This window comes from Lepus europaeus, chromosome 11 (assembly GCF_033115175.1).
Source record: "Lepus europaeus isolate LE1 chromosome 11, mLepTim1.pri, whole genome shotgun sequence".
Lineage (NCBI taxonomy): Eukaryota > Metazoa > Chordata > Mammalia > Lagomorpha > Leporidae > Lepus > Lepus europaeus.
Genome location: NC_084837.1, coordinates 14008500 through 14027947, shown reverse-complemented (window position 1 = coordinate 14027947; position 19448 = coordinate 14008500). Strand labels below are relative to the sequence as shown.

Genomic DNA, 19448 nt, shown 5'->3' with positions numbered 1-19448 from the left:
AGAGACACTTCCTCTTTTAATCACTGCCTACTGCAGAACCATACATACCCCAAACATAGCATACAGGCATTGGGCTGGATCATGGCCCCCTCCTCCCATGGGGAATTTCTCCCATGGAGGAGCAGGAGTCTAGGCCCAGGAGGGTCCTTGGCATCTGGCATCCTTGCTGGGCTCCAGTCTTTCAGAAATCTACCCCTGTGGTCTATGAATGCATGGCCTGTAGTAGGCAAGCTGTGGGGAATGCATGTACCTGGCACCACCCTGCAGGGTGAACAAGCAAGTGCTAGCACAGCCTTGGTATCAGACTGGTGACATGACACACCCAAGGAGGCTCCCTTGGGGCCCTAACCTACCATAGCTAGCACTAAGGGCCAGGCTGCATGAACACACTTGATCTTGGGAGCTCAGTCTGTGTCCCCCATACACATTCCTCCTTTGGTGCAGTCCTGTACATATCCCAGATATGGGGTACGGGCATGGGGCTGGGCCATGGCCCACTCCTCACTTTGGAGCAGGGAACCTCCCATGGCAGAGAAAAAGCCTGGGCCCAGGAGGGGCTTTGTCATTATTACTGGGCTCAACTCATGTTTAGGACCCCTCTGGGCCACAAACACAAGCCACTGACTGAGGTTAGCAGTGGGGATGAGACCACCCTATAGCACTATGGCCTGTGTGTCAGCGTCCCCCTAATGTGTACTGGCCAGAGCATTCCTGCAGCCTGGGCTCCAGTGGCCCCATGACCCACGTGAAGCTCCCAGGCTCCCATGCACCTGCAGAGTTGGCTGCCCCACCAAAACTCCCTCACTGTTTCGGTTTATTCCTCCGCCCAGGTCTCCCAGTGAATATGATCTATGCCCTGTTCAGAGGGCTGATCTCTAGTGTCTGCCCACTTCTGGTCACGTGAGTAAGGCAACTCAGAGCTGCTGCAACCCACCTTGGACAAGTGAAAGCACTGGCCCATGTGAACCCTCCCTCAGGAAACATTTCTATTCAACTCTTTGCCCCTGCACCAGGCCAGGGGGCCAGGTAAGTCGTTCTGCACCTCAGAGCCTAGAAAGACACATCTCACTCACAAGCACTGCCTGAGGTTGCCTTCTAGTGTTTCCAGGAGACCACCACTCAGGCTCCCATCAGATAATCCGTACAGACAACCTGTTGCCCCACACAGGCCCAGCAATAGTCCTCTAACCACTCACCTAGAAGCCCAGGTCAAAGGGTGCCTTCATCGGGCAGCTTGTCCCACAAAAAAAAAGAAGGGGAAAAAGGAGCTGAGAAAGGAGCCCCCAGTGCTACCTTACAACTCAGACAGCAGGAAGCACACACCATGCCCAAGGATGAAGGAACTTGGGGTGCATCCAGCATGAGCAGCTGCCCATTTACGAGGGCCTCAACCAGGCTCAGGGGGTCAAAATGTCTCTAGTCCCCAGGGTCCCTTCCTCTGGAAGGTACCTGCTTATCCCAAAGTCCTCTTGCACCACTGTCACTAGGCTGGGCCTCAGCGTAATCCTATTGAGCATGATTTTTAAGTCATCATCTCTCTTCAAGACAGTATGAGATCTCATCATCAACCCAACCACAGGAACCACACCATGGTACCCCATTGCCACTGTTCCACCTCTAGGGCCCAGGCAGAATAGCTTACCTCAGGCAGTCAGGGACTTTTACTTTGCCAATGGGGCTGGTACCAGAAGCTCATGGGTCATGGGCCTTGACCTTGGCCTTGTCCCAGGTACACCAGAACCCACAGGAACTTCCTCTCCAACATCATCTGTGGCAGAGGGAAGTGGTCAGTTGTGAGTAGACAGCAGGGGCAGGTTCAAAAAATTTTGGTTCCAGATTTTGATTTGACCACATGGGACCAGGTAAAGATTTGCAGGTATGGTGGGGTCAGGGAAGCTCCGACCACCTCACTCACAAATAGCTTGGCCTGTAGGTCATAGCACTAGAGAGGGCCACTTGGTCTGTGTAATCCTGTTGGAAGCTGCTTCCCCCACTGCTCCTTCTTTCAGATGTCCTGGCCCATGGCACTTAAGTCAGTGGTCAAAACCCCCCTGACCAGGTACCGGTTGGAGCATCCCTGGAACCTAGGCTCCAGCATGCTTGCGACCAACATGAAGCTTAGGCTGCCCAGCACCTGCAGAGTTGGCTGCCCTGCCAAATGAACCTCCCTCTCTGCCTTGATGTGGTTCATGGCCAAGGCGTCCAATGAAATCTGAGCTGCATACCCAGAGACCCTATCCCTAGTGTGTGCATACTTTCAGCCACACAAGCAAGAAAACCCATATGCCCTGCAGCTTACACTGGTCATGTGGTGGCACTGTCTCAAAGGAACCCTCCCTCAGGAACCATTTCTAACCTCATTTTGCCCAGGGTTCATATAAGGCATTCTGGACCTCAGAGCCCAAAGGAGCACAGCTCAAACAGGAGTGGTGCCCAAGGCTGCTTCCTGTACCTCCATGGGTCTTCTCCTAGGGCTCACTTTGGCTCAACCACCAACACTCTGCTTTCACGCATGCCTCATGAAACTCCACCATCAACTCACCTGGGACTCCAGAAGCAAAGTTGCCCAGCTGAGCACCAAGTCTCACTAAAAAACACAATGGGATGAAGGATCTGAAAAAGGTGCACCCAGTGTGGCATAAGCCATGGCCCACAGGGAGCACAAACCAGGCCCAAGGAGGTAGGATCCTTGACATACACGTGACAAGTATCTGCTCATGCCTGGGGACTGCGACCTTGCATAGGTAGCCTCAGGGTCTGCAGTCCCCAATATCTCCTCCCCTGGAAGGCATTTGGGACCCTGGGGTCCCTTGCAACACAATCAGTAAGCTGGGCCTCAGCGTAATCCTATTGAGCATGATTTTTAAGTCATCATCTCTCTTCGAGACAGTATGAGGTCTCATCATCGACCCAACCTTAGGAAGTACACCACAGGATGTCCCTTCACCACCCCAAGTTCAGGGCCCAGATGGATTAGCTTACCATTGGGAGCATGGATGTCTCCTAGTCCAACAGGCTTGACACCTTCAGCTCATGGGCTGCTTGGGCCTTGATGACAGCCCTTGCCACCATGGCAGTGGAACCCACAGGGGCTTCCTTTGGTGAAATCATCTGTGGACAGGGAAGGATATAACTGTGAACAGACAGAGGGAACAGTAGAGTACACTGGTTCAAGTGCAGGCTTTGCCCCTACCAGTCCGGTTGAAACTGCCAGACCATCCTTTAGGCGTGGTGTTTTGACAAGTTCCTCCACCTCATGTGCGAATGGCTGGGCCTGTCAGACACTGGACCAAGAGGAAACTTGGGATGGGTCTCACTGTGAAATGTGGCTTCCCCCACTGATCAATACTGCCCCAGTGACCCAGGTCCAGTCCAGTACCTGGGATGGAGAAGCAAGCACTGGCATAGCCTTGGCATTTGAAAACTGGTCATGAGACACATTCAAGGAGGCACCCTTTTGGTCCTAGCCCTAGAAACATGGCATCTCAGTCCAGGCCAGGGTGCTGAGGGCCAGGCTGCATGCACAGACTGGGTCCTGGAAGCTCATTCTCTACCACTTGGAGATATATTCCTACTGTGGTCACTGTCCACTGGACACAGCTTACTCAGGAGCTTGCCTGAGGTTGCCTTCCTGTTTCTCTCAGAGTCTACCCGTCAGGCTCCCATTGTGTGACAATTCCAGATCATCTGTTGCCCTACACAAGCCAAAAAATATCCTCCACCCATTCACCTAGAAACCCATCTCACTTAAAGACAAAACATTGAAAGGAGCTGATGAAGGAGCCCCCAGTGCAACCCAGCAGCTCATACTAGGGAGCACACACCAAGCCAGAGGAGGGAGGAGCTTGAAGTGCATCCACAACAAACAGTTGCTCCTACCTGTAGACTTTGGCCTGGCCTGGGGTGGGGGGCAAAAAGGTTTTCAATCTCCAGGGTCTCTTCTCCTGGAAAGCACCTGGTTATCTAAAGGTCCTCTTGCACCACTGTCACTAGGCTGGATTTCAGCATAATCCTATCAGCATGATTTTTAAGTCATCATCTTTCTGAGTGACATCCCACCCCCAGGGCTTGGATGGATTGGTTCACCCCTAGGCGTCAACCAATGTTTCATTCACCAATGGTGCACACACCATTGGTTCATATGCTTCTGAGGCCTTGACTACACCTTTTGCTCCCAGGGCACTGGATGCTGAAGGGGCTCCCTCTGCTAAAATCATCTGTGCAAAAGGCATTGGCGTGAATGGACAGAGAGGCAGGTTAGGGTAAATTTGTTCCAGAGAGTACTTTGACTCCATCAGCCCATGGGAGGCTTCCAAGGAGGCAGCATCTATAGGTATGGTTTCTCAGATAAGCACTGCCTACCCCACTGATAAACTGATGGACTCTTGGTCACTGGCCAGAGAAGGCCACTTGTGTCATGCAGCCTTCCAGAAGTACCTTACACATTGATTGTTACTGTACCAGCAGAACAAATTTGGGTTGGTACTCTGGCTAGACATAGCAGTATTAGCATTGCCTTGGCATCAGAAGACCAGAAACTTGAGATGCACCCAAGGAGTCCCCGTGGGACCCTGAGCTTACCACATGTCCACATGCCAAAGATGGGGTATGGGCATTGGAGTTCGCAATGCCCCTTTCCTCCTGTGTGGACTTGGTACCTGCAAGCAGAGGGGGAGCTTGTGAACAGTAGGGGTCCTGGCAGATCCACCCATGAGCCTGGGAAGGCCAGCCCATGGAAGCGGCAAGTGGTGGGATATACCCACTTTTGGCCAAAGTGGCAAAGCAACTCAGAGCTGCTGCAGTGCAGCTAAGACTAGTAGGGGAACTGTCCCCACATGTGCCCCTATCAGGGCTCCACAGGAGAACTCTTGCTTGATCCATGCCCCACCAGGTGTTCATGCAAGCTCTTTCCCTTCCTCATTGTCCTAAGGGCTCAGCTCACTCAGAAGCATAGCCCATTGCTGCATTGCTGGGTTTCCATAAGTCCAAACCTCAGGCTCATATCAGGGTGACCTGCTCAGACCCTTTGATGACCCACACAAGCCATGAGGTACTGCCATCCACTCACCTGAGACCTGGGATAGAGGTCACACCGTCAGCTTGGTTCACTGCAAGACATGAAAGGAATGCAAGCAGGAGTCTCCACTGCAGTCTCACAACTAAGCAGAGGGGAGCACACACCAAGACAAGGAACATTAGGGAAACCTTGCAGGAACCTCTGCTCCTGCCTGGTGACTGCATTCTGGCCTGGGAGCCCTCAAAGTCTACAGTCCCTAGGGTCTTCTCCTATGGAAGGTGTCTGGTCATCCCAAGGTGCACTTGTCAATAGGCTGGGCCTCAGTGTAATCCTATTGAGCATGATTTTTAAGTCATCATCATTCTTCAAGAAACTATGAGGTCTCTTCATTGACCCCACCCCAGAAACCACCCCACAGGAACATGTTGCTGCCATCCCACTACTAGGGCTCTGATGGATTGGCTTACAGTGGGCAGTCATTGACATTTTCTTCTCCAACGGGGCAGGCTCATCAGCTCATGAGCCACTGGGACTTGACCACAGCCCTTGCATCCTGACACTGATTCTCAAGGGTTCTCCTGTGGCAACATTATCTGTGGGACAGAGAAGGGGACAAGTGTGAACACACAGCAGAGGCAGACTAGGATACAGCGATTCCAGCACATGCTTTGGCCCCTTTGAGGCAGGTGAGGCTTCCCAGGTGCCACTCTCATGGACATGCTGGGGTTGGGCTAGTTTCACCTACCTCATCAGTAACAGCTGGGCATCTTGGTTACTGGGACAGAGAGTGCCACTAAGGAAGGACCATCCTGCCAGAAGTGGCTGCCCCCACTGCCTCTTCCTGCCCCCAAGATGCAGGTCCTGACTGGGAATCAGACTAGACAAGTAAGCAAGGGCCTGGCCCAACATCAGAATTGTGGACCTAAAAGACATACACAAGGAGATGGCCATGTGTCCTGTACCTACCAACATGGCATTGTTGTAAAGATCCAACATTAAGGTCCAGACTGTGTGCACACACTGCAACCTGGGAGCTGAGGTTGTGTAACCTGCAGACACCTTCCTCCAATGGTCAATGCCCACCTGACTATTGTACACATCCCACAGAAGGGATACAGGCACAGGGTTGGATCATGGCCCACTCTTTCATGGAGCCTAAGTCCTTCTCATTAATGAGCTATATCCAAGGCCCTGGAAGGCTCCTAACATCCTTGCTAAGCTCAGGTGGGTCCAAAGACCACCCATGTGGCTTGTGAATTCCAGCCCCTGGATGAGGCAAGTTGTAGCAATGGGACATGCCTGACACCATTAACAGGTTACATATCTCCATTGTCATCAGCCCAATTACAGGGCACAGTCCTGAACTTCCATGCATCCTAGACTCCAGCTGCAGCACCACCCACATAATTTTCCGACAATGCCTGGAACAAACAGAGCCGATACCCTGCCAAACTTCCCTTGCTGCCACAATTTGCCCATGGCTTGGATGACCCAGGGAGTCTGTGCCCTGGTCCCTCTATGTGGCTGGATTCCTAGTGTTCACCCACTCCTGCCCACACCAGCAAGGCAACCCAGAGTAGCTGAAGCCCACAAAAGTCAAGTGATGGCAATGGCCTCAGGTGATCCTCCTTTATGGAACAATTTCCATTGCTCTATTGGCCCCTAAACAGGCCAAGTGTTCTAAGTCAATCTATACCTCAGAGACCTAAGGAGCACAGTTCAGACAGGTGCATGGCCTTAGGCTGCCTTCCTGGGTTCTGTCATTCCACCCTTGAGGCTCAAACAGGTGACCTACCAAGATGCCCTGCTCTCCCACACATGCCCAGTGACACCCTCCATCCACTCACTGACCAAAATAGGCAAGATGGTGTTGGGGCATGCAGCTCATCTCACTGAAAGATACAAAGGGCAGAAAGGAGTTCAGGAAGAATCTCCCAGTGCAGCCCTACAACATGTACAGCAGGGTGTACGAACCAAACCCAGTGAGGACAGAGCTTGTGCAAATCCTGCACCAGTAGCATTTCCTGCCTGAGGATGACATCATTACCTGGGGGCCATGAAGACTCTACTCCCCAGGATCTTGACCCAGAAGGAAACTGATCATGCAAGGTCCCCTTGCACCACTGCCACCAGGCTGGGCCTCAGCATAATCCTATTGAGCATGATTTTCAAGTCATCATCTCTCTTCAAGACAGTATGAGGTCTCATCATCGACCCAACCCTAAGAACTACATCATAGGAAACCCATGGTGTCATCGCATCTTTAGGATCTGGATGGATTGTCTTACCTTAGGTACACATTGACGTTTCCTTCGCCAGTGAGTTTGCCAGCTCCAGCTCATGGGCCGGTGGGGCCTTGACCACAGCCTTTATAACAAGGGCACTGGAGCCACAGGGGCTTCCTCAGCCTAAATCATCTGCAGCATGGTGAGGAGACCGGGTGTGAAAAGACAGCAGGGGCATGATCTGGCTACATTGCTCCAGAGCATCATTTTACCCATTCAGCCCAAGTGAGGCTTCTCAGGAGGCTACCCGTGTAGATGTGGAGCTCAGGCAGGCTACAACCTCCTTTCTCACAAACTGTTTGGCATATTGGTCACTGCCAGAGTACACTACTTGGGATGGGTCACCCTGCTGGAAGTGGCTTCCCCTACCATTTTTTCTGGCTGTTACCTGTCCTTACATGCAACTGCCAGCATGGCCTTCAAACAGAGGACTGGTGGCATGAGATGCAACCAAGGCTTCACTGGTGGGACCCTGGGCCTACCAACATGGCATCCCTTTCCAGGTCTTGGAGCTCATGTGCAGGCTATGTGAAAACATTACATCCAAGGAGCTGTGCTTGTGCATCAGGGAGATACCTTCCTCTTATGGTAGCTACCCACGATAGTCCATATACATCCCTAAGGTGGGAAAAGGGCATCAGCCTTGGCCATGGCCCACTCTTTAATCGGGCCTTGGTACCTCCAAGGAAGGAGCCCCAGCCTGGGACCAGGAGATGCTCTTGTGTCCTTAATGGGCTCTACTCAGTGGAAGCCTACAAATGTGGCCTCTGTTGCCAACCCCTTGAAAAAGCATGTGACAGGGATGGTGCATGCATGGCACAACCCTGTAGGTGCTATGGACCATGTGTTGGCACACCCCTGACTACCAGCTTAAGCATTCCTGCTTATGAGGCTCTAGTAGCTCTCTGACACACATAAAGCTGCCAGGCTTCCAGGCAGCTGCAGAGCCAGCTACCTTACCAAACCTTCCTCAGTGCCTCAGTGTGGTTCATGGCCCAGGTCTCCTTGCAAATCTCAGCACTGCCCCCACTCTGTTGCTTGATCCTCAGTGTCTGTACACACCAGCAAGGCAACACAGAGCAGCGGCTGCCCACCAAGGCTGAGTGGAGGCGTTGGCTCCACGTGAACCTTTCATCAGGAACCATTTCAACACTCTCTTGGCCCAACAGCAGGCCAGAAGTTTAGGTTAGTTGATTTGCACCTCTGAAGCCCAAAGATGCAAAGCTCAATCAGGAGAATGGCTATAGGTCCACTCCTCAGCCTGCAGTGGGGTTACCTACCAGACCCCTGTGGTCTCACACATCACAAATGATACCCTCATCCACTCACCTAGAACTCCTGTTGAAAGGTGCCAGGCCAGGCTGTTCATCTCCCTGAAAGACAGAGACCAAGGCACTGAGGAAGGAACCCCCAGTGCAGTTCTGCAACTTGGAAAGCAGAGAGCACACACCAAGCTCAAGGAGAAAAGAGCTTTTTCATATCATACAAAACAAGCAGCTCTGCCTGGGGAGCCTGAAGATCCCCAGGTTCTTCTCCCCTGAAAGGCACATGGTTACCCCAAGATCCTCTTGCACCACTGTCACTAGGCTGGGCCTCAGCGTAATCCTATTGAGCATGATTTTTAAGTCATCATCTCTCTTCAAGACAGTATGAGGTCTCATCATCGACCCAGCCTCAGGAACCACAGCACAGGAAGTTCTAGGTGCCATCTAACTTCAGGACCCAGATGGATTGGCTTACCTGGGGCAGTCCAGTGGGGCTGGCACCAGCAGCTCATGGTCCACTGCGGCTTTGATACAGCACTTGTCCCTGAGGCACTGGACCACACAGGGGCTTCTTTTCATGATTTCATCTGTGGAAGAGGATGGGGTGGGTGTGAACAGACAGCAGAGACAGACTAAGTACACATGCACTGGGACATGCTTTGGACATGTAGAGCCCAAGTGAGGCTTTCAAGGAGGCCAGTCATGTGGGCGTGGTTTGTTGGCAAGCTCCACCCACATTTCCTGAGAACTGCTGGACATCTTGGCACTAAGCCTGATATGGCTACTTGGGCTAGGTTACACTATAGGGAGTGACTTCAACCACTGCTCCTACCTATACCTAATTCCCTGGTTTCAGTCAGGATCTGGGCTATAAGGAGCAAGTATTGGGAAAAAATTGGGCTCAGAGGACTGGTCAAATGAGATATACCAAATGAGGCCATGATGAAGTCCCAGGCCTAATAACAAATCATCACTGCACATGCCCAGGCATTCAGGTCTAGTTTGCATGCACACACTGGATCCCCCCAATTCTAGCTGTGTTCAGTGAAGATATCTTCCTCCTGTGGTTCCAGTCCACCTCAGTCCTGTATATGTCTCAAAGTTGGAGTATGGGTATTGGGCTGGACCTTCACCTACCCCTAACATGAGCCTTGCTACTTATCATGGAGTAGTGGGAATGAGGGCCCAGAAGGAACCTTGCTGGGCTCAACTCAGTCTGATGCCCACCCATTTGACACATGATTGAGAGCCCTTGGATATGGAAATTGATCAGGATCTTTAATGCCTGGAAGCACCCCACAGGTGCCAGGGCCCATGTGTCAGCAACACCTGACCAGGTTATTGCTCGAATGTCCCTGTGTTCTACACACCAGTAGCCAGGCAAACCACTTAAATGTCCAGGCTGCCAGGCACCTGCAAAGCCAGCTACCCATCTAATATCCCTCTTTCTTTCTGTTTGTTCACACTGATACCTGCAAACCAACCTAAAAAGTGCCTGCACTTGGAGGCCAGATCCCTAGTGACCACCCAATTCTTACCAAACCAGCAAAGCAACTCAGAGCCAGTGTAGCCAACCCTGGCCAAGTTGCAGCACTAAGGCAATGTAAACATTCCCTCAGAAAACCTTTGCATTTCTTATCTGGCATGCACCAGTAGAGGTACAGTAAAGATATTCTGGACATTAGAGTACAAAGTACAGAGCTAAATAAGTAGCAGTGCTTGAGGCTTCCCTCCTGTGTTTCTGTTGGTCCACAATTCAGGTGTGACAGGTGACCCACCCAGCATTCCTGCAACCCTTCAAAGGCCCTTTAACTACAACCATCCACTCACCTGTGAAGTGGGTTGAAAGGATGCCCTGCCAAGCTGCTCTACTCACTGAAAGACAGAAGGGGAAGGAAGGAGCTGAGGGAGGAGCTCCCAGCTCAGCCCTGCAACTGACAGTGGGGAGCACACAACAAGCCTAAGGAAGATGAAACTTGGGTGCATCCAACATGAGCAATTTCTGTCTGTGGACTGTGTCCTGGCCTGAGAGGCCTCGAGGTAACCAGTCCCCAGAGCTCCTCCCCTGGAAGGTACCTGGTTATCCCAATGCCAACTTGCACCATTGTCACTAGCTGAGCCTCAACGTAATCCTATTGAGCATGATTTTTAAGTCATCATCTCTCTTCAAGACAGTTTGAGGTCTCATCATCAACCCAACCTCGGGAACCACAACACAGGACGTCCCTACTTCACCCAAGCTCAGGGCCCTGATGGATTAGCTTACCATTGGAAGTCATGGATGTTTCCTACTCCAACAGGGATGGCACCTCCAGCTCATGGGCTGCTTGGGTCTTGATTACAGCTTTTGCCACCATGGCAGTGGAGTATACAAGAGCTTCTTTTGGTGATATCATCTGTGGACAGAGAAGGTGACAACTGTGAACAGACAGTAGGAACAGTAGAGTACACTGGTTCTAATGCATGCTTTGGCCCTACCAGCCCAGTTTCAATTCTTAGGAGCCCACCCTCTAGGTGTGGTGTTTTGACAAGTTTCTCCCACGTCGCATGCGAATGGCTGGACCTGTTGGTAACTGGACCAAGAGGGTCACTTGGGATGGTTCTCACTGAGAGATGTGGCATTCTCCACTGATTCTCCTGCCCCAGTGACCCAGGTCCAGTCCAGTACCTGGGCTGGACAAGCAAGCACTGGCACAGCCTTGGCATTTGAAAATTGATCACATGAGACACACAAAGGAGGCTCTCTTTTGGTCTAGCCCTAGAAACATGGCATCCCAGTCCAGGCCAGGGTGCTGAGGGCCAGGCTACATGCACAGACTGGGTCCTGGAAGCTCACTATGTGCCACTTGGAGATACATTCCTGCTGTGGTCACTGTCCCCTGGATTCACATACAAATCCCAAAGATGGTGCAGAGGCATGGGCCTGTACCATGTCCCAGTCCTCCCTGGGGACTTGGAGCTTCCCATGGAGAAGAAGCCCATGCCCAGAGGGTCTCTGGCATCCTTGAGGCACTCAACTAAGGCTGAGGTGCACTCATGTGGCCCTTGAGCAGCAGTCCCTGGTTGAGGCACTTAATGGCATGGTGCTTGCCTGGCATAATTTTCTGGGTGCCATGGCTAGTATGTTGGGATCCCCCTAACAGATATCAGCCCAAGCACTACTACAGCCTAGGCTCCAGTGGATCATGATCCAATGGAGGTGAAGCTTCCAGGCTGCCAGGCACCTCAGAGCTGGTTGCCCCACCAAACCTCCTCACTGCTTTTGTGTTTTCCTTGGCCCTGGGCTCCTAGTGAATCTGTATCCTGCTATCCTCAGAGGTCTGTTCCCTAGATTCCGCACACATCTGCTCATACAAGCAGGGCAATCCAAAGCCACTGCAGCCCACGTAGGACTAGTTGGGGCACTGGACCCACATTAACACTCTCTCAGGAACTCTTTCCACTCCTCACTTTGCCCCTGCACCAGGCCATTGGCTCAGGTTGAGTTGTTCTGCACCTAAACTCAATGAGACCCAGCTTACTCAGGAGCACTGCCTAAGGCTGCCTTCCTGTTTCTCTCCAAGTCTACCCCTAGGCTCCCATTGGGTGATAATCCCAGATCACCTGTTGCCCTACACAAGCCAAATGACACTCTCTACCCATTCACCTAGAACCTCAGATCTATGGGTGCCTTGTCAGTCAGCTCATCTCACTGAAAGACAAAATGTGTTAAAGGAGCTGATAAGGGGCCCCAAGTGCAGCCCAATTCATACTAGGGAGCACACTCCAAAGGAGGGAGGAGCTTGGATTGCAACTAGAACAAGCAGCTGGTCCTACCTGCAAACTTTGACCTGGCCTCGGGGGCAAAAAGGTTTTCAAACTTCAGGTTCTCCACCTCTGAGAAGCACCTGGTTATCCAAAGGTCCTCTTGACCCACTGTCAGTAGACTGAACCTCAGTATAATCCTATTGAGCATTATTTTGAAGTCATCATCTCTCTGCATACCCTCCCTCCCCTAGGGCCTGGATGGATTGGCTTACCCTGGGCATGTACAGATATTTCCTTCACCAATGGTGCCCACAGCATTGGCTCATGTGCTGATTAGTCCTTCACTATATCCTTTGCTCCCAGGGCATAGGATTCTAAAGGGGCTCCCTCTGCTAACATCATCTGTGCAAAGGGTGTTGGTGTGAATGACAGAAGGGCAGGTTAGGGTAAACTTGTTCCAGAGTGTACTTTGACCCCATTGTTCATGTGAGACTTCCCAGGAGGCAGTGCATAGGCATGGTTAATCTAGTTAGCACTGCCCACCTCACCCATAAACTGATGGACTTGATGGTCACTGGCCAGGAAGGCAACTTTTGCCATGTCGTCATGACAGAAGCAGCTTTCCTATTGCTCCTTCCTACCCCAGCCACCAAAATCTGGACTGGCACCCCGGCTAGATAAGCAAGTGCTAGCACTGTTTTGCCTCAGAGGACCAATAGCACAAGATACCCCAAGGAGTCCCTGGAGGGACCCAGGGCCTACCAGATGGCATCTCCATCCAGGATCTGGCACTTATGTGAATGTTGCATGAACACACTGGAACACTGTAGCCCATGCTGTGAATCTGGAGAGACCTTTCTATTGTCACTGCTCACTTATGTCCCATAGCATGCCAAAGATGGGGTACGGGAATTGGGCTTGGCAATGCCCCTCTCCTCCTGGGTGGACTTACTGCCTCAACGGAGGAGTGGGAATCGCTAAAAGGAGAGGCCCTGGCATCCTTGCCTGGCTCAAATCAGTCTGAAGCATACTCATGAGGCTGGGAAGGACAGCCCATGGAAGCAGCAAGTGGTGGGTTGTGGCAAGTCTGGCACCACCCTGCAGGTGCTCTGGGTCAGGTGTCGGTACCCTGCAGAATGGTGCCTGTCCAGATGTTCCCTATATCATAGGGTCCTGTGGCCTTTGACCCACATGAAATTCTCAGGCTGTTAAGCAGTTGCAGAGGTAGCTGTCCTGCCAAACATCTCTCCCTTCTTTGTTTTTTCCTCATCCTGGGACTTGTAAAGAGTCTGAGAACTACCCCTACAAAGAGGCCTGATCCTCAGTGTCTACAACTTCTGGCCACACCAGCACAGCAACCCAGAGCTCCTGCAGTGCACCTAGGACATGTGGGGAACTTGCCCCACATGTGTCCCAGTCAGGTACCATTGCCATCCTTGCTTGACTTATATCCCACCAGGTGTTCATGCAAGCTCTTTCTGTACCTCAGGGTCCTAAGGGGCACAGCTGACTCAGAAGCATGGCACAAGGCTGCACTGCTTCATTTCCATGGGTCCAACCCTTAGCTCATATTAGGGTGATCTGCTCAGGCCCTTTGATCCCCCACACAAGCCATATGGCCCCCGCCATCTACTCACCTGAGACCTGGGGTACAGTTTACAGCATCACTCTGTTCTTTCACTGCAAGACAAAGAGAATGAAAGCACAAGGAGGAATCTCCAGTGCAGCCTCACAACGAAGCATAGGGGAGCACACACCAAGCCAAAGGAGATTAGGGGGATCCTGAGGAAATTTTCTCTGCCTGGGAACTGCATCCTGGCTTAGGAGTCTTCAAAGTCGGCAGTCCCCAGGGTCTCTTCAAGTGAGGTGCCTGGTCAGAATAGAGTGCCCTTGCACCACTGTCACTAGGTTGGGCCTCAGTGTAATCCTTTGAGATGATTTTTAAGTCATCATCTCTCTTCAAGATACTATGAGGTTTCATCATTGACCCAACAGAGGAACCACCCCATGGGAACATGTTGCCACAACACCACTTTCAGGGCTCTGATGGATTGGCTTACAGTGGGCAGTCACTGACATTTTTTTATCCAACGGAGCAGGCCCCACCAGCTCATGGGCCACTGGGGCCTTGACCACAGCCCCTGCACCCTAACACTGATTCTCAAGGGTTCTCCTGTGGCAACATCATCTGTGAGACAGAGAAGGGGACAAGTGTGAACACACAGCCGAGGCAGACTAGGATACAGTGGTTCCAGCACATGCTTTGGCCCCTTTGAGGCAGGTGAGGCTTTCCAGGTGCCTACTCCTATAGACGTGCTGGCGTTGGGTTAGTTCTACCCACCTCATCAGAAATTGCTGGATCTCTTGGTTACTGGGACAGAGAGTGCCACTAAGGAAGGACCGTCCTGTCAGAAGTGGCTGCCCCCACTGCCCCTTCCTGCACCGCCAAGACCCAGGTCCTACTGAGAATCAGAATGGACAAGTAAGCAAGGGCTTGGCCTAAGCATCAGAGTTGTGGTCCCACAAAACTTACACAAGGAGGCTGCCATGGGTCCTGGGCCTACCAACATGGTGTCATCTTAAAGATGCAACACTCAGGGCCAGGCTGTGTGTACACACTGCATCCTGGGAGCTGAGGTTTTGTATCCTGGAGACAACTTTCTCCAGTGGTCACTGTCCGCCTGACTACTGCACATATCCCAAAGATGGGATACGGGCACAGAGCTGGAACAAGGCCCACTCTTTCATGGAGCTTTAGTGCTTTCAAAGAATGAACTAGACCCCAGGGCCTGGAGGGCCCCTATCATCCTTGTTAGCCTCAAGTGACTCCAAGGCCCTCCCACACGGCATGCAAATGCCAGCCCCTGGATGAGGCAAGTTGTGAGGATGGGGTGTGCTGGCAGCACTAACAGGTTACATACCTCATTTGTCATTAGCCCAATTATAGGGCACTGACCTGAAATTCCCTGTATCCTAGACTCCAGTGGCAACACCACCCACATAAAATCTCCCAGCTGCCTGGAACATACAGAGCCGGTTACCCTGCCAAACCTTCCTTGCTGCCACACTGTGCCCATGGCTTGGATCACCTAGTGAATCTGAGCCATGGTCCTGCTCTGTGGCCTGATTCCCAGTGTCCACCCACTTCTGCCAATAACAGCAAGCAACTCGAGCAGCTGAAGCCCACAAAGGCCCAGGGATGGCAGTGGCCTCAGGTGATACCTCTTTATGTAACCATTTTCAGTACTCATGCTCAATCCCTGAGGCTGACTACAGGTGACCTGCCAAGACACCCAGCAGCCCCACACATGCCCAGTGACCAGTGACACCCTCCATCCACTCACCTAGCACCGCAGGTGAGAAGGAGCCTCACCTGGCAGGTCATCTCACTAAAAGATACAAGGGGAAGAAAGGAGCTAAGGAAGGATCCCCTAGAGCAGCCCTGCAAATCATACAGCAGGGAGTACACACACCAGCGAGGAAGAGCTTGTGCAAATCCTGCACCAGCAGCCTTTCCTGCCTGAGGATGACATAATTACCTGGGGGGCTGAAGTCTCCAGTCCCCAGGATCTCCCCCTGGAAGGAACTTAATCATGAAAAGCCCCTTGCTTCGCTGACACTAGGCAGGGCCTCAGCGTAATCCTATTGAGCATGATTTTCAAGTCATCATCTCCAAGACAGTATGAGGTCTCATCATCGACCCAACCCTAAGATTAACACCATGGGAAACCCCTGGTGCCATCCCACCCCTAGGATCTGATGGATTGGCTAACCTCAGGTAGACAGTGACATTTCCTTCACCAGTGAGGTTGGCAGCACGAGCTCATGGGCTGCTTGGGACTTGACCACAGCCCTTACCCCATGAGCACTGGAACCCACAGGGACTTCCTCAGCTGACATCATCTGTGGCATGGTGAGGGGACCAGCTGTGAACAGACAGCAGGGGCATGATCTTGGTACGCTGCTCCAGAGAATCATTTTCCCCATTCAGCTTAAGTGAGGCTTCTCAGGAGGCTACCCTTGTAGATGTGGTGAGCTCAATCAGGAGCATGGCCATAGGTCCACTCCTCAGGATCCTGGGCATTACCCGCCAGACCCCTGTTATCTCACACAAGCCCAGATGACACCCTCCATCCACTTACCTAGAACCCCTTTTGAAGGATGCCCCACCAAGCAGCTCATATTTCTGAAAGACAGAAAGGGATCAAGGACCTGAGGAAGGAGCCCCAAGTGCAGCTGCAACTTGGAAAGCAGAGAGCACACACCAAGCTCAAGGAGGAAAGAGCTTTTTCAAATCATGTAGAAGCAGCAGCATTGCCTGGGACCATGTTCTGGAGAGTCTGAAGGTCCCCAGGTTCTCCTCCCCTGAAAGGCACATGTTACCCCAAGTTCCTCTTGCACCACTGTCACTAGGCTGGGCCTCAGCGTAATCCTATTGAGCATGATTTTTAAGTCATCATCTCTCTTCAAGACAGTATGAGGTCTCATCATCGACCCAACCACAGGAACCACAGCATGGGAAGCCTTTGGAGCCATCTAACTTCAGGACCCAGATGGATTGGCTTACCTGGGGCAGTCCTGTGGGGCTGGCACCAGCAGCTCATGGTCCACTGAAGCTTTGATACAGCACTTGTCCCTGAGGCACTGGACACACAGAGGGGCTTTTTGGTGACATCATCTGTGAGAATAGGAGGGGTGGGTGTGAACAGACAGCAGGAACAGACTAAGTGCACTTTACTACAACATGCTATGGACATGTAGAGCCCAAGCGAGGCTTTCCAGGAGGCCAATCATGTGGGTGTGGTCTGTTGGCAACTCCACCCTCCTTGCCTGAGAACTGCTAGACTTCTTGGTCACTGAACTCGAGAGGGTTACTTGGCCTGGGTTATACTACTGGAAGTTACTTCCCCCACTGCTCCTTCCCAAACCCGATTCTCAGGCTTTAGCCAGGACCTGGGCAGTACAACCAACTACTGCCACAGAATTGGGCTCAAAGGACTAGTCACATGAGATACACCAAGGGAGCCCGTGGTGGGGTCCAGGGCCTAATACCAAGTCATCACGGCACACGCCCAGGCACTCAGGTCTAGTCTGCATGCACACACTGGATTCCCCCATCTAGCTGTGTTCACTGGAGACATCTTCCTCCTGTGGTTCCAGTCCACCTCAGTCCTGTATATGTCTCAAAGTTGAACTATGGGCAGAGGTCTGGACTATCGCCTACCTCTAACATAAGGCCTTGCTGCTTATCATGGAGCAGAGGAAATAAGGGTCCAGGAGGGGTCCTTGCATTCTAGCTGGGCTCAACACTGTCAGCTGCCCACCCATGTGACCCACATGCCAGCCCATGGATGAGTCAAGAAGTAGGATGGCACATTCCTGGAAGCACCCCAGAGATACCAGGACCCATGTGTCAGCAAACCCCTGACTGGGCACCAGCCTGAGTGTCCCTGTGTTGTATACACCAGTAGCCAGGCAACACACTGAAGCTCCAGGCTGTCAGGCACCTGCAAAGCTGGATACCCCTCCAATATCCCTCTTTCCTTCTGATTGTCCTCATGAGACCTCCAACCAAACCTAAAAAATGCCCCCACTCAGAAGTCAGATCCCCAGTGACCACCCAATTCTTACCAAACCAGCAGGGCAACTCAGAGCCAGTGCGGCCCATCCAGGCCAAGTGGCAGCACTGAGGCAACATGAATGTTCCCTCAGGAAATGTTTGCATTTCTTGCCTGGCCCCACACCAGTAGAGGTTCAGCTAAGGCATTCTGGACATCAGAGCACAAAGTACAGAGCTAAATAAGTAGCAGTGCTTGAGGCTTCCCTCCTGTGTTTCCATGGGTCCACACCTCAGGTGTGACAGGTGACACACCCAGCATTCCTGCAACCCTTCAAAGGCCCCTTAACTACAACCATCCACTCACCTGTGAAGTGGGTTGAAAGGTTGCCCCGCCAGGCTGCTCTACTCACTGAAAGACAGAAGGGGAAGGAAGGAGCTGAGGAAGGAGCCCCCAGCATGGCTCTGCAACTGACAGCACAAACCAAGCCAAAGGAAGAAGAAAATTGGGTGCATCCGACACAAGGAGTCTCTGTCTATGGAGTATGTCTTGACCAGTGAGGCCAGGAAGTGGCCAGTCCCCAGAGTCTACTCCATAAAAAACACCTGGTTATGCCAGGGTCTTCTTACACCATTGTCTTACACCATACTAGCTGGGCCTCAGCGTAATCCTATTGAGCATGATTTTTAAGTCATCATCTCTCTTCAAGACAGTTTGAGGTCTCATCACCGATCCAACCTCAGGAACCACTACAAAGGATGTCACTTCACCAACCAAAATTCAGGACCTTCATGGATTAGTTTACCATTGGAAGTCATGGATGTTTCCTACTCCAACAGGGATGACACTTTCAGCTCATGGGCTGCTTGGGTCTTGATCACAGCCCTTTCCACCCTGGTAGTGAAACTCAAAGGGGCATCATTTGGTGATATCATATGTACACAGGGAAGGCGACAACTGTGAACAGACAGTAGGAAGAGTGGAGTACACTGGTTCTAATGCATGCTTTGGCCCTACCACCCCAGTTTCAATTCTTAGGAGCCCACCCTCTAGGCATGGCGTTTTGACAAGTTTCTCCCACATCGCATGCGAATGGCTGGACTTGTTGGTAACTGGACCAAGAGGGTCACTTGGGATGGTTCTCACTGAGAGATGTGACATTCTCCACTGATTCTCCTGCCCCAGTGACCCAGGTCCAGTCCAGTACCTGGGCTGGACAAGCAAGCACTGGCACAGCCTTGGCATTTGAAAATTGATCACATGAGACACACAAAGGAGGCTCTCTTTTGGTCCTAGCCCTAGAAACATGGCATCCCAGTCCAGGCCAGGGTGCTGAGGGCCAGGCTGCATGCACAGACTGGGTCCTGGAAGCTCACTATGTGCCACTTGGAGATACATTCCTGCTGTGGTCACTGTCCCCTGGATTCACATACAAATCCCAAAGATGGTGCAGAGGCATGGGCCTGTACCATGTCCCAGTCCTCCCTGGGGACTTGGAGCTTCCCATGGAGAAGAAGCCCATGCCCAGAGGGTCTCTGGCATCCTTGAGGCACTCAACTAAGGCTGAGGTGCACAC

At 52.1% G+C, this 19448-nt stretch overlaps 1 long non-coding RNA gene, 10 other non-coding genes and 1 pseudogene across 11 annotated transcripts; all 12 read right to left on the bottom strand.

The window, feature by feature from the left end:
- Window positions 1–1490: 1490 nt before the first annotated feature.
- Window positions 1491–1571, bottom strand: LOC133770699 (small nucleolar RNA SNORD115). Its single transcript, XR_009867401.1, has one exon. It is a non-coding gene; the product is annotated as a small nucleolar RNA SNORD115 (small nucleolar RNA).
- Window positions 1572–1734: 163 nt separating this feature from the next.
- On the bottom strand, window positions 1735–3047 carry LOC133769360 (uncharacterized). Its single transcript, XR_009867197.1, has 3 exons — window positions 2983–3047; window positions 2543–2587; window positions 1735–1768 (listed from the first exon to the last, which is right to left on the bottom strand). It is a non-coding gene; the product is annotated as an uncharacterized LOC133769360 (long non-coding RNA).
- Window positions 2832–2912, bottom strand: LOC133770685 (small nucleolar RNA SNORD115). Its single transcript, XR_009867388.1, has one exon. It is a non-coding gene; the product is annotated as a small nucleolar RNA SNORD115 (small nucleolar RNA).
- A 2285-nt stretch (window positions 3048–5332) lies between the features above and the next one.
- LOC133770711 (small nucleolar RNA SNORD115) lies at window positions 5333–5413 on the bottom strand. Its single transcript, XR_009867413.1, has one exon. It is a non-coding gene; the product is annotated as a small nucleolar RNA SNORD115 (small nucleolar RNA).
- A 1740-nt stretch (window positions 5414–7153) lies between these two features.
- Window positions 7154–7234, bottom strand: LOC133770705 (small nucleolar RNA SNORD115). Its single transcript, XR_009867407.1, has one exon. It is a non-coding gene; the product is annotated as a small nucleolar RNA SNORD115 (small nucleolar RNA).
- A 1657-nt stretch (window positions 7235–8891) lies between these two features.
- On the bottom strand, window positions 8892–8972 carry LOC133770679 (small nucleolar RNA SNORD115). Its single transcript, XR_009867382.1, has one exon. It is a non-coding gene; the product is annotated as a small nucleolar RNA SNORD115 (small nucleolar RNA).
- Window positions 8973–10683: 1711 nt separating this feature from the next.
- Window positions 10684–10764, bottom strand: LOC133770720 (small nucleolar RNA SNORD115). The gene has a single exon (XR_009867422.1). It is a non-coding gene; the product is annotated as a small nucleolar RNA SNORD115 (small nucleolar RNA).
- Window positions 10765–12495: 1731 nt separating this feature from the next.
- Window positions 12496–12569, bottom strand: LOC133770781 (small nucleolar RNA SNORD115; annotated as a pseudogene).
- A 1656-nt stretch (window positions 12570–14225) lies between these two features.
- Window positions 14226–14304, bottom strand: LOC133770738 (small nucleolar RNA SNORD115). The gene has a single exon (XR_009867439.1). It is a non-coding gene; the product is annotated as a small nucleolar RNA SNORD115 (small nucleolar RNA).
- A 1636-nt stretch (window positions 14305–15940) lies between these two features.
- On the bottom strand, window positions 15941–16017 carry LOC133770731 (small nucleolar RNA SNORD115). The gene has a single exon (XR_009867432.1). It is a non-coding gene; the product is annotated as a small nucleolar RNA SNORD115 (small nucleolar RNA).
- A 713-nt stretch (window positions 16018–16730) lies between these two features.
- On the bottom strand, window positions 16731–16811 carry LOC133770678 (small nucleolar RNA SNORD115). The gene has a single exon (XR_009867381.1). It is a non-coding gene; the product is annotated as a small nucleolar RNA SNORD115 (small nucleolar RNA).
- Window positions 16812–18526: 1715 nt separating this feature from the next.
- Window positions 18527–18607, bottom strand: LOC133770719 (small nucleolar RNA SNORD115). The gene has a single exon (XR_009867421.1). It is a non-coding gene; the product is annotated as a small nucleolar RNA SNORD115 (small nucleolar RNA).
- Between the last annotated feature and the right edge of the window lie 841 nt (window positions 18608–19448).